We start from the raw sequence: 14,471 nt of genomic DNA on the forward strand, positions 1-14,471 counted from the left end.
ACTAAATGGAAAAGGACCCGGAAATCCATCTCTGCCCAATAGTTGGGAATAGACTGCATGGATAATGGTCCACAGTCTTTTTTTTGTTGTTTCCACTTCTCCGCCTAATACCCCATCGCTGTAATTGATTGAAAATATGAATGTAATTTATATACAAATGTGGACATCAAGGATAGCCCGGGCTGTGTAGAATGCGCCACTGCATGGATTACCTCCAGGGAAGCCGGAGAATGGATTTCTATTTATAAGGCGTTGATTTATGTCGCCTGCGAGCGGCGGGCCGTCATTAATCAGAACATAATGGGGTTTAGCCCTATGCAAGGCGCTGGGACTCCCCTGCTCACTCATTTGTTTTCACTCAACATCGTCCTGTTTCAAGCCACTTAGGGATTAGTCAGAGCAATTACTCATTCCCACTATTTCTTCATTTGAATCTTATTCATTAGTCTTTATAAGGTAGCAGAACCATTTCATGTGTGTGCATGTTCAATCGAGCTTGAATAGCAACCATTTTTAAGTGTGTTATTATAGTTGAGTTTTGTCTCCAGATTTCCCATTAGATCTTGGTTTTTGCATTGATTTGTGATTTATTTTCTTCTATTTGAGACACTAGCACACTTTCGATCCAGTCTATTTGACTCCCTTTTAGACACAATCTGTATGTTGAAGCTATTCACCATGATATATAGCTCTAGACTGGAGTAGCTTTTAATGACGATGACATTTAGCAGACATTGTGTACTTTACTAGGTATATTTACTGGAATCCAAAGCACTGAAGGTGCAAAAGGAGCTATATGAAAAGTATTTGTCTCTATGGTACTCTTTTTTTACAAATTAATTTCTACCTCCGATCATTGTAGATGATGCAACCATGGCCAGACTACTGTTCTCGCAAGAATGAATGATGGACATCATAAGATGCTAAGTAAAAAAGGAAGAATGTCATCATATCACCCCAAGCAACCATTTCTTAATTCAATCTGTTTTTTTTTTGTTTTTTTGTCACTCTATCCAATGTGAAATCACGCTAGTTGGCTTTGTGTGCGTTCCTTCAATGAAGCCTTGAGCCCACGCACAACCTGGGTCTTTATGTTCACATCGCTTTGTTTTGATGTAGTCTTTCAAGCTACTTTTTCTGTCATTACCAAGGTAGCCGTGTGCAGCTGTGTGCCAGCTCAACTGGAATTTGAAGCGAGAGAGGGAAAATAACCAATAAGGCTCTTACAGTAGTGTCTGTAAGTCTTTCATTGATTTCCCTGATAGCAGGAGGGAAAATTGCTTGTTGTCGGTCTCTGTGAATAACCCTCCCACTTCCCCATGCACCCCAGTCTTATACTTCCAACCATTCTCCACTCCTCCTCTCTCTCCCTCACTTAATTTATCTAATCTACCTTGACATTTCTGAAGTTTGCTGCTATTCTTTTTTTCTTTTTTTTCTTTTCTCTTTACGCTGAGGTTGTATAATTGCACTTCATTGTGCACTCTTCCATTCCAAAACCTGCCACAGTGTTTGAGCAAAGGTTTTCTGAATGAAAAATGACCTGAGGGATTCGGCACTGAAGAGGAATCGTTTACATACACACCGCGGCCAGTTCCTGTATACGCTCGCCGTTTTAACACAACGTACATGTATGTTGACAGTCTCCCCTTTTCTTTAAGAGCTACCCTAACATTACCTGCAGTTAACCTGATGAGAGATGTGCATTTTCCACGTGCTGCTCCGTCTTGGTTTAATGAAATGCTGTTTAGTGATCGCGTCTTCCTCAAATGAGCTTACTCAATTAGACGATGCCATACACAGGCTTGATGAAGTGACATTTTTTCTCCCTGTCAGTTAGCACCGATTGAGCCCATCTAATGAGAACCTGGGACTCTGAGGCTCCAATATGTGATAAATCTCTTATGTGAAATCAGTAGCATTTGCAGAGCTCGGTACAATATGTACCAGGACCCTGCTTAACACACTATCAGCGCTAACTGTTCTTGTATGAACTGGAGTACACAAGTCCATTTTACTCTGTTCTTGTCATTAATTACAGTTAATTACACAACAGCCACACAGGAAATCATTGACGTAAATACAATCAAGTTACCGGCTGTGATGCAGAGCTGCTGGCTGATTGAGAACATCATCTTTGTTTTTCTTCATACTACTCATACTTCCTCAAAACCTGTTTGCTAGTACTCTGCCATTTTATAGGCTACTGTATTTGAGTTACATTATTGTTCTCATTTTCTATTGGTTGATTTCAACTGAAGCAAAATGGTGTCGTTCTGCATGCGATATGCTGTAGACCGGGTCAGAGGTTACACACCCCTTATGTAAGCGCTCTATATGAGATTGGTCAATCGCAGGCAGTTTGTTTGGGTCTTGTAGTTGAAGGTTATTGGAGAGATTGGCATTTCAACACCCTTTTAATGATCCTTCTGTCCTCTGTGTAAGATGAGTCATCCACCCTCACCTTTTCCCTTGGCCAGCAACAGTTTCACCTGAAGAGCATCACTAGTCTGACTGATACCGTTCTTCACAACATAACAAAAAGATGTATAATTAACACCTTCTATTCCTGGCCATTGGTATCAGCAACAACTGAACATTAATATGACACTCAGCCTGTGTCCCAAATAGCACCCTGTTCCCTACATAGAGCACTAATTTTGACCCGATCAAAAGTAGTGCACTATATACGTGGCCTCAGTCACCGATGAAAGCAATGATCAACCTGCAATATACGATGTCATTACCTCACTTACATCGCAAGTTTGATATAATTGATTTAACATTTCCAAATGTGCGTCTGCGGAACGTAGCCTCCCCCTACAAAATATCCGATAATGACTCTGATCTGTCAGTTACACTGTTGCGAAATGCTAACATGACACCTCTTTCAGGAATACAAAACACCTCCTCTGCCAAGGATGGGGACGGATGCAACGACTGCCATTTTCTAATACGGGTTGGGGAAGGAGGGGGTGGGTGATGGTGCGGTGGAGGGAGGGTGGGGGCAGTCATTTGGCAAACATAATTAATAACACTCCAGTCTCCCCTGATTAGCTCCAGACACGGCCTGAATACGAGATGAGGACTGGCTATAGAGAGTCTGCTGGAGATTTGCCCAGGGAGCGATGATGTGTTACTCCGACCTAATGATTATTCTAGGAGGCATTATGAAAACAGTGAAAGCCTATTGTAGTTTCGGCTTAACATTGGATAAGCATAGAGGCCTATTGGGATGTATTTACAATGTTGCTTGATTTGCTTCATACTGTACCATCTCTACCATTGAGAAACACCAAAAAGATGCCTTTCACCCACTTCTCATGTAAAAATATTTGGAATTGACACAATTGTTGTAACACACAGTCGAGTCGATGAAGTAATCTGCAGACATTAAAATGAGCTAGTATGGGTTTCCATTCAAAATGTGTCTTAGGAAATTAATAATTATCTTCCCACTAAGGGACACAGTCAGACTGCAGTGCTGTGTTCAGGCATTCTCCACGGAAGTTCACAATGTCAAGCAATTCCTTCTGCTTTGACAGGCAGTCATGATTGGATGTGGTGAAATAACTTTACAGAAAAACTTGAGGGACAGGGAGGTTGATGGGAATACACACTTGGTGTCTCTTGACATTTTGGTCCAGCACTGATGTGGTTCTCTCACTAGCCTGTCCAGTAACTGGCTGTATTAAAGTTGTTGATAAAACAGCTGCAGTAGAGCTATGTGGTGTGCATTTTGCAATGGGCTCTTAATTTAATCGTACTGCGGTGAGTTGCAGAAATAGTGTGGATTAAAAAAGAGCCTTGCCCCAAATTGTAAATGTTACAAGAGCTCTGCATATTCGTAAGCCAAGTAATCTGCACTTTATTATTGATTGTAGGTCTACCTTACCTTATGGTGAGGCATTGTCTCGCATGAGCGTCTCTCAACAGAAACACAAGTCTAATAGAGTGCTGGGGAGGGGGAGGAGCTCTGCAGACCCTTCGTTTCCGGAAGTGATTTATCCATTTATTGCAGCCATTTGTGCTCTGTAGTGTTACTAGTTTTCTCGTGTCAATTAACTCCTGACATGCCTGGATTACAAATTATAGGAATAAAGTCTAATTTAGACAACAGGTTTAACCTTTTTCAAGGTTACATACAGTTGAAGTTGGAAGTTTACATACACTTAGGTTGGAGTCATTAAAACTCATTTTTCAACCACTCCACAAATTTCTTGTTAACAAACTATAGTTTTGGCACGTCGGTTAGGACATCTACTCAAATGATGTCAATTAGCCTATCAGAAGCTTCTAAAGCCATGACATAATTTTCTGGAATTTTCCAAGCTGTTAAAAGGAACAGTCAATTTAGTGTATGTAAACTTCTGACCCACTGGAATTGTGATACAGTGAATTATAAGTGAAATAATCTGTCTATAAACAATTGTTGGGAAAATGACACAAGTCATTTTCCCAACAATTGTTTATAGACAGATTATTTCACTTATAATTCACTGTATCACAATTCCAGTGGGTCAGAAGTTTACATACACTAAATTGACTGTTCCTTTTAACAGCTTGGAAAATTCCAGAAAATTATGTCATGGCTTTAGAAGCTTCTGATAGGCTAATTGACATCATTTGAGTCAATTGGAGGTGTACCTCTGGATGTATTTCAAGGCCTACCTTCAAACTCAGTGCCTCTTTGCTTGACATCATGGGAAAATCAAAAGAAATCAGATAAGACCTCAGAAAAAATTGTAGACGTCCACAAGTCTGGGTCATTCTTGGGAGCAATTTCCAAATGCCCAAAGATACCACATTCATCTGTACAAACAACAGTACGCAACTGTAAACATCATGGTACCATGTAGCCGTCATACCGCTCAGGAAGGAGACGCGTTCTGTCTCCTAGAGATGAACGTACTTTGGTGCGAACAGTGCAAATCAATCGCAGACCAACAGCAACGGACCTTGTGAAGATGCTGGAGGAAACACAGTAAAACGAGTCCTATATCGACATAACCTGAAAGGAGCGCAAGGAAGAAGCCACTGCTCCAAAACCCGCCATAAAAAAGCCAGACATGGGGACAAAGATCATACTTTTTGGAGAAATGGTCTCTGGTCTGATGAAACAAAAATAGAACTGTTTGGCCATAATGACCATTGTTATGTTTGGAGGAAAAAGGGTCAGGCAACCGTGAAGCATGGGGGTGGCAGCATCATGTTCTGGGGGTGCTTTGCTGCAGGAGAGACTGGTGCACTTCACAAAATAGATGGCATCATGACGATGGAAAATGTGTGGATATATTGAAGCAACATCTCAAGACATCAGTCAGGAAGTTAAAGCTTGTTTGCAAATCTTCCAAATAGACAATAACCCCAAGCATACTTCCAAAGTTGTTGTAAAATGGCTTAAGGACAACAAATTCAAGGTATTGGAGTGGCCATCACAAACCCTGTGATGGAGTGTATGTAAACTTCTGACCCAGTGAGGATGTGATGAAATAAATCATTCTCTCTACTATTATTCTGACATTTTACATTCTTAAAATAAAGTGGTGATCCTAACTAATAGGGAATGTTTACTAGGATTAAATGTCAGGAATTGTGAAAAACTGAGTTTAAATGTATTTGTCTAAGGTGTATGTAAACTTCCGACTTCAACTGTATCTGGCTATGCTGGCAAAATAACTACGTATCCCATTGAGCCAAAAAACATCCAGCCAACCATACGCAAATGATGCTGGTAGATCCCAAAACTGAATTTGGATCCGTTAAAATTAATTTTAAGTAGAAATGATATCCTTCGCCACTGTTGTCTTACGGCACGATAGATAGCTCGAACCAGTCATGAATATTCAAAAAAACAGTAACTAATTTTACATTTTCTTTCCAGCGAATTTCTTAGTTACATAATTGTATAACTAGCAAACGAGTTTTGAAGTTGAGGGTGCAGTATTTATGAATTTTGAAAACTAGCATAGTTCAGCTAGTTTAGCCAAGGAAAACAAGCTTTGGACAGGATATAGCTGGGCAGACATGCGTACTAGGCTAATTCTGTACACAGACTGTAGTTTTTATGCCGTGATATCAGGAGCTGACTGTGCAAAGTTTGATTAAACAATTCGGAGACTGAAACAAATACATCAGATTACAAATATTTAAGGAGAGCGAATCGATATACAATTCCGAATTCAGTTGTAACTGTCAATGATAAAACAAAGTTTAAAACGATATTTGAGTTTTTACCTTAATCCAGAAAATGTATGGTGAAGTCGCTTCCAGACACAGTAGACTCCTCCTCCTCACCACTCTATTGAGCTGCACATACAATGGTAGTGATTCACACTCTAGTTATTCATTTAAGTGAGGGAAACTGTACTAGCTATAGCCAAAGGTGTGCGAAGTAAGTAGAGTGGAACACTTTAGCTAAACGTGGCTCTCCTAATGATCTGGATGGATGAAAAGCTAACAGGAGACAGGGGTCCTTTTGGCCCGCAACTCTTTATGTGGCGCTCGTCAGCAATGCTGATGCACCGATGGAGGAGACTCTGTCTCCCACACGCAGCCCTATTATCTCCCCAGGAGGCTGCAGTAATTGTGTCGGTGTCAGTTAAAGGTATTAGTATGCAAAACAGACCTGTGTCGGTTTATTCAGTGGTCCGACAGCTCTTTTTTTATGGGCAGTAGATCTTACCGATAGTCATTCAGGTTCCTAAGGCGTCTTTATTTAAGCCTGTATGAAATGTTATCTGGGCCCTTAGCAAGGAATGTATTAATCACTAAAGGGTCCACCGTTATAGTTGTTCTTAAAAAAAGAAAGTAAAAGGGATGCTGGAACAAAAGGTGTATGCAGTTATCACACAGACAGAGTAATTTGATACTTTGTATATTCCCATTTGAAATTGGTAAATGACTGAGTGAGGTGAATGCCACAAGTGGATTTGAATGATTCGTAAATTACTTTTTAATTGTATTAAATATCCTAATTTCATGAATGATCTTTCAGTTACACCTCAACTGCGCCACAGCGACTGGCTATTCATTGCTAACTATGTCCGGAGGCATCTTTCAGAAAAATTGTCTCAACACAAAAGAAAATGGCCAGTCAAAATCCCAAGTGATTGTCTCCGCTGAGATGAATGGAATGCTTTTCCTCTTCAACCCTGTTGTCAACCTTTATCACCAAGGCCAACCTTAATGTCTGGTTCACCTGCTGTTTCCCCAAAGCTGGACATAAAGATTGTAAGTTAGTCATGCACTGCATCTCCGAACACACACCTCACTACAGCATAGTAAGAAGCTGCGGAGCTACTCTTTTTGGCAATTTTTTGGGTGTTTTGTGATGGAAAACTGAGATCTTCAAGCATAACACGTCAATCCTGTAACCCATAGGCTAGACATTTTTTACATTTTAAAAAGGTTTGTGAAGCTTGCATTCAATTGCCCCTCCCTGTTGCACACAACAAGCTTCCATTTCCCCTGTCACAAGGGGATTTATGGTTGATTTAAGGTGAAAACCTCAACCATGTTATGGTCAATCAAATTTAATGGCACTTTATTGGCACTTTTATTTAACCTCTTGAGATGGGAAAGCATGTTTTTGTATGAATTTGAGCATTTATGACAGAATGTTCAAATTCATTTTTATTATTTTCATTTTTTTTTTAACCAAGTTAGGGTACATACATTTAGGGTATTCTATTTGTGGAACGACCCATATATAATGTTTAATGGTGATGCTCTTACCTCTGTACTGTGTGTCCTCTGCATTCTCAATATTTATCTTCTTATCCAACAAACCAAACCTCTTTGGCACTGGCCAGAGACCACAAAACTAGTTTCAATAGCTGTTCAGTGATAGTTGTGAAGTTTACTGTTTAAACATACTGAATCTTTATGGTATTCTGACACTTTATTGAGACCATATGGAAATCAGAAGGGGATACAGGAGTAACAGTGGGAAGGGTGGACACGGATTGAACCTGGTCTTCGGTAGGGGGATTTGTATACATGACATGTGCCGGGAGTGTTAGCACTCAACCACGGCTTTGCTTAAGTTGCCCTTTTTAAAGGAAGATAAATAATGGCTTATCTGTTTTGATCTATTATCTACTCATGCATAAGGTACCATTGCAGTCTTTACACTCTTATTTGCTCATTCGGTGGTTCCCTCAGATCAGTTCCCTATCCATTTGGATAGTGTTGATGTGATATCAATTCTTCTATGGTTTCTGAGCATGTGCGGTATCACTATGGTGGGGTTATGGGCTACCTGGTTGCCTGGTTGCCTGGAGACAGACAGCAGGCTCTTCCTTCCTGGAGCCGTGTTCCAGCAGATCCCCTTTAATGAAAATGACTGTGTGACACAAACAGCAGTATTAATTTAATTGTGGACTGTGCCAGTCCTCCCTCAATGGTCGGTAATTGTATTAGCATGGAGGGGTGGTGGATTACTCTTAAAATATAGACATAAACTACAGTAGGAGATGGTGAGGGGTAGATATGATGCTGTACTGGTCCTGGAATCTAAGGTGCAGTCAAGCACATGACCAGCTCCCTGTACAGAAGCAGTGATGTTATGGATCAACTCTTCAAAGGGATAATTTTAACAAGAATTCAGTTTGATTTGAACCCCTATTCCACAATTATTGTTATATTTTAAGCTTTACTCAGTCTACTGAAATGGCCATCTGTAATTTCCAAAGAAGGGTTTTATTGATGGCCACCTTCTCGCGACAAGAATGCCCCGATTGTCCATTAACAGAATGCTGTTTGAATAGCTTGTTTGTCCTCCACATTTACCATTAAGCACCTGAAATTGATTGTACCATGTAGATCATTTGTGCTTTCCCTATTGTTCCTATGCACTGTGGAGAAAAAAGTAAATTGAATTGAATTTCATGTGGCTTTCCAACAGCTATTAGTTCTATTGGACGAGAGGATGTGAGGGCTCTGTTGTTCTTAACTGCGTTCTGATGAGTCATTTCGGTAATTATGAACTGAGAGGGGAAGCAGACAGGCTCTCCATGGTGCCAGAGTCGGCCTGGTGGGACTGCGGGGTCGCGTGTGTCTGTGTGCCCGCCGCGCTGCGTTACACTGATTGACAGTGATGACCACCTGCCGGCCTTAGCACAGCGGGCACCCTTCATATGCCCCCTCCACAGTGGTGGGGACACGTCCTCACCACAGAGCCAACCCCAAACTCTGACCCCTACTAGGAAGTAGGGAGATGCAGTTGGATAAGCTATGTGGTTCTCCACCTCTAACCCACAGCTCAGAGTCTGGAGGTATGGGTTTAATCATACCACTGTGGCAGAGCTACAGGGCTTCCTTTTTGTAGTGATGTTAGTCCGATTTGGTTGCATTCCTGTTTCAATGTGAACTCATTCCATAATTAAAAAAAAATCCTGATAGACAACCTGTGTACAGGAATGGATTGACAATGCTAAAATTGTATTGATCATGATTGAAACACCAAGTTACAGTTTATGTAGAATTGCTTATTCTTGAGGGAAAGCCCTCGATAATGACTTCTTTCCTAGTCTTAGTTATACTTTGATATGAGGTTTGTCTTTTTGTGTTGTAGCACAGGAGTATGGACACTGTGCTACAATCTTCAATCTTGTTCAATGGCCTGTTTTTCCAGTGTTGTTTTTCTAGTGGTCTCACCATTCTTTGAAGATCCTGCGTCTTGGAGAGCACACAGAAAACCGGGGAATCGCTGGCAGAATGGAGCAGGCTTTCAGGGGCCTCTAAATCGCAGTGACAACCTTTAAAAATACTAAAGCGTTACACAGCTATTAAAACCTGCCTAATAGACACATTGCAGGAGGCACACACAGACACGCATGCAGACACATCACTTGCATCTCTCCTGTTGCTCTTGGAGCACAAAGTGTGCGCAAAAAGTGTTTTTATACTGTTTTCATACTTCTGTTTTCTTCTCCCTACTATTTCCCACAAAATGTTTAAATATTTTTACTGAAAATGTTAAATATTACAGATTTTGCTTGGTTCTAAGCTGATGCCTGTGGAACCTAATAAAGTTGTATTGAATGGAATTGGAAAACGGGTCACTTCCAGTCAATACTCCTATAGTCCTTACTTGATAAGCCTAATGAAAAGGGACTTTTTAAAATGTGGAATGTTTATGATTGACTTGTAATATTCCATCTGTCTTTCTACTACATACCTGTTTGTCTCTCTGTCTGTCTGTCTGTCTGTCTATCTCTCTCTCTCTCTCTCTCTCTCTCTCTGTCTCTCTCTGAATGACTGCAAATGTATATGGTGAATATTGTGCATCTGAGGAAATGATCTCCGTTTTAATCCTGCTTATCTTCTTACTCCCGATCTTTAGTTGCACTGTGATCTCTACTTTCTAGAATATTAACTTTCAGGTATATGGAGTAGATTATTTACGATGTTTAGAAGCCAGTGCCATTACCAGAACAGTAGTTTCACTGTTTCGGTCACCATAGTGCCTGATTTTATGTCGTGCCTGGTGTTTAGCGTCTGTTACCACTCCTCTTGTACCAAGTCAATTGTACCGTGCAGTGCATGCTATTTTTGCCTTTTCTCTTGGTGATGAGTTTGAAAAACAAAAACCTTTACAGTGGATGATGACAGTTGGTGCCATTTCATTAACAAACAAGTACTTCTCAGTGCCCTCGCCTGCTGTCAGGGGCCCGCTTCGTACACTTGCCCTGTGTCAGCACCTGGGGGCCAGCGCCGATTGGGAGCCCACTCCATAGCCATCACATTACATAGGTAATGGGGCTCCCCTGCCAATGTGGCCCCTCGGCCCTGGCCCTAGAGGCCCAATCACAGTCAAAATGGTTCTCAGTCCACGCAAGGGCTTCTGTAAGTGTGTGAGAGCTGTGCAGCTGTGTGTGAGCACGCTTCTGTTGGTCCACAAACGGATGAAGCAGGGGACCTATTGGAAGCAACAATATACTCTAGGTTCACCCCTGGCCTTCACCATAGTCCCTCCCTGTTTGTCAGTTTTTTTCGGGTTTGTGCACTTTTTCTTCTTGTTTGTGTTACCCTAGGACAATACCCACATGTGGGTATATGATGATGCCGCCTTTGTGGCAGACAAAGCCTGATTCAGAATCCCCTCAAAGCATTTCAGCTTAGAGATGAGACTGGAAATGAACATCAATTTGTGATGCTTTTACATTTCTTCTGACACCTACACTTATCTTAAAAGAATAGCCCTGTGGCAGTGCTCCTACATTGCAATTACATGGTTCCATGTACACTTATGCTGGAGTGCTCTAGCCTTGATTTATGTATAAGGATTTGGTGTAAATGGCCATAACCAATGCAGGAAGTGTAAATGGGTTTATTTCTGTTCACCACAAAGCACTTAAACTAGCTTAAACTACAATCAATTGATTGTATAAGCTTGGTCATTGTAGCATGCATTGACGTCACACATATTTCACTTCATCCCCCCAAACAAATCACATGAATTATTTTGTCTAAGAAGTTATGAGTGATTGAATGGTAAAATCACTGAGTTATGCATGCTATACAGTTGTATATATGCATGCTATATATGCATGCTATACAATAGCTTCTCACTGAACCTTGCCACAACGGCCCACCATGTCAAAGGAAAGTATTTTGAGAACTGTATGAACAGCATCTTTTCAAAAGACCCTAGGCATTCCTGGCAACGTTTCTTCAATGAACAAGAAATTGTTATGAGGTGTTTGCACTGAAAGCACCGGAGGGCGTGGGTTGGTAAAGGCACCTGATACACACGTCACAAAAGCCAAGGCTGTGTTAAACAAAGGTATGTGATTCTAAAACCGCGAATGACGGTGTGGCCTTGTGCTCCCGCTCAGACAGTGAGGCTTATGGGTCAGTATTGCTCAGCAACGAGCCTTGTCGTCCCCCACCACCACGCCGTACCACCTCCATATCCCTCGGTCTCACAGAGAGTAGACATTCTGTTCAAACACATTGCTCACTGAGTCTTTACAAACAACAAGGTCGCCCAGAGCTCGGCAAAACTTCTACTCGCTCTACTCTTCAGCTAACTTTTGGAGAAAGAGAAGCGGCATTGATTTCTCTGCTTCAGAACCTACTGTGTGTCTCTTTTGAGGAAGTTTCCGGTCTTTTTTTGGAAGTCGCTGAGCCCTTAAGTAGTTCCAGGGGATATTTTAGTCCTTCGAAATGCCTCCCGGATTAGCTAAGCGTGGACTTGTAGCCCGGCATATTCCTCTGTGGCCTAGCCAGACTTGTGAGGACAACCTAGGTCGGTGTCCAACCAGCTCTTTACAGTTGGACTCCTAGCAATCCAGTTGCGTCACACACACTCCCCGTTTATAGGCTTTTTGCCCTACAGGCTATTGGTTACACACTGCTTCTACCCCTAGCATGTACTTCTGTCTGTAAGGATGACTCACTAGCTTAGCATAGTCAGCCTGCGGCTTTGTATCCTCACAGATATGTGGGCTCTCCATAGGGACAGGGGTAACCAGAGGATACCATACAAAGCCTTCCCCTCCCAACCTAGCACTGTCAGACATACATATGCACTGACTCACCATAAACCGTTATGGAAACATGAAATACTCTGGTTGAGCGAGGACATTTACATAAGCTAGCAGCTTACCAGTGCCAGCCACCCAAGTGAAAGGAATCTGTCAATCATGTCTATACGACGACAGAGATTCTGTCTTGTCTTACATGGTTTACATTGGCCTTGTACCAAGTCGATGTGTGTCTGCCTTTGAAAGCCATAATCAAACCCATCACATTGAAGTGTGTATTGTGGACAGATTCATTTCTGTGCACAATAGAAATTGCAGGTTCCTATGCAATCAAATCTGCTATCCTGGAGTTATCAGGGTGAGCCAGAATGATGTTATTTTCCAGTAAAGTTTGTGTTATTCAATGGATTTACCCTGAAGTTCTCTCATTCTCCGAGCATTGTTTCATGTAAAATATAGTTGTGTGACTAACAGAAAAATAACATCTTATGTTTGACCTATTGTACAGCTTTCTGCTTTCACACTTTCTCTAATATAATTTTGGGGGGAATGCAAATTTATATTTACTCTGTGCCTGAGCATATTAGATAATCAGTTTGAGTTGGCAGTGGAAAGTGTTGCAACCTCTTAGTTGTTGGAATTGTCCTGAGCTCATTGGTATTCTCGGAAACACTCTGCCATATTATTTTCATGAGGTAGTCTAAGAGCCCTCCATTGCACACATTTTATTTTACTTCCAATGTCAAAATCCCAGACTTCCCTTAAAGGAGTGTTTATTTGCCCCTCAGTGCTCTGACAGAGTAAGGGTTATCATGCCCCTATGAGTGAGTGAGTGAGTGAGAGTGAGAGAGAGTGAGAGAGAGAGTGAGAGTGAGAGTGAGAGTGAGAGTGAGAGAGAGAGAGAGAGAGAGAGAGAGAGAGAGAGAGAGAGAGAGAGAGAGAGAGAGAGAGAGAGAGAGAGAGAGAGAGAGAGAGAGAGAGAGAGAGAGAGAGAGAGAGAGAGAGAGAGAGAGAGAGAGAGAGAGAGAGAGAGAGAGAGAGAGAGAGAGAGAGAGAGAGAGAGAGAGAGAGAGAGAGAGAGAGAGAGAGAGAGAGAGAGAGAGAGAGAGAGAGAGAGAGAGAGAGAGAGAGAGATTTCATCACTCCACAACAGCTTTTCCAGTGTATTTTTCTCCCTCTTACAAGCTATGAATATCTGACATCATGCCCCTAACCCATTCAAAGGGATAGAAAAATATATATTTTCTCAACACTTGACATTACAGTGGAATAGTTCCAGAGTAACTGTGGCAAACTATCTTTGTAATTACCTTATATTGGATAGAAAAGCACAATCAACACAGTACTTTACACAGATAATCAGGAAAAATTATTCCATGTACATGCTTGATAGTCGTTTGGCCAGGTCCTGTTTGTTCTGCTGTTTGTGAGCATGGCCATCAATCAGGATGGGCTCCTCAATGTCTTTAAATTGGTCAGACTATCTGGCTCGAAGGACCATGAAGAAGTCGAGCCACACAGAGGTTGGTGGACTCTGAGACACAAGGCCTATATTGTCAGGTCTGAAGTTACTGGCACCCTTCATACAGATGAGCAAAAAAGACTAACATAAATAATACAAATACTGAGCTATATAGTATGCATTTTTTTTGGTGGTGAGAATTGAATTAATTTATACTAATACAATTGCTCAGAGAAAGATTTTGTTTAAGAAGTAATACTTTCTCTCAAAAAGATAGGTGTCAAAATTATTGGCAATATTTCAATACCTTTCAATACCTCACCCTGCAAGGATAATGGGACTGAGCCTTTTTCTAAAATGTTTTATGAGATTGGAGAACACATTGGGAGGGTTCTTAGACCATTCCTCCATACAGCCATTACAGACCACTGGCTCTGTGCCACCTGGAAATCCACAAACTCCCCCACCCATGGTAGCCATTGTTGGGAGTTCCATTGTATGGGATGAGGTGGTTA

Source organism: Oncorhynchus mykiss, chromosome 10 (genome assembly GCF_057628025.1).
Source record: "Oncorhynchus mykiss isolate SJ-2025 chromosome 10, ASM5762802v1, whole genome shotgun sequence".
In the NCBI taxonomy this organism is placed as follows: domain Eukaryota; kingdom Metazoa; phylum Chordata; class Actinopteri; order Salmoniformes; family Salmonidae; genus Oncorhynchus; species Oncorhynchus mykiss.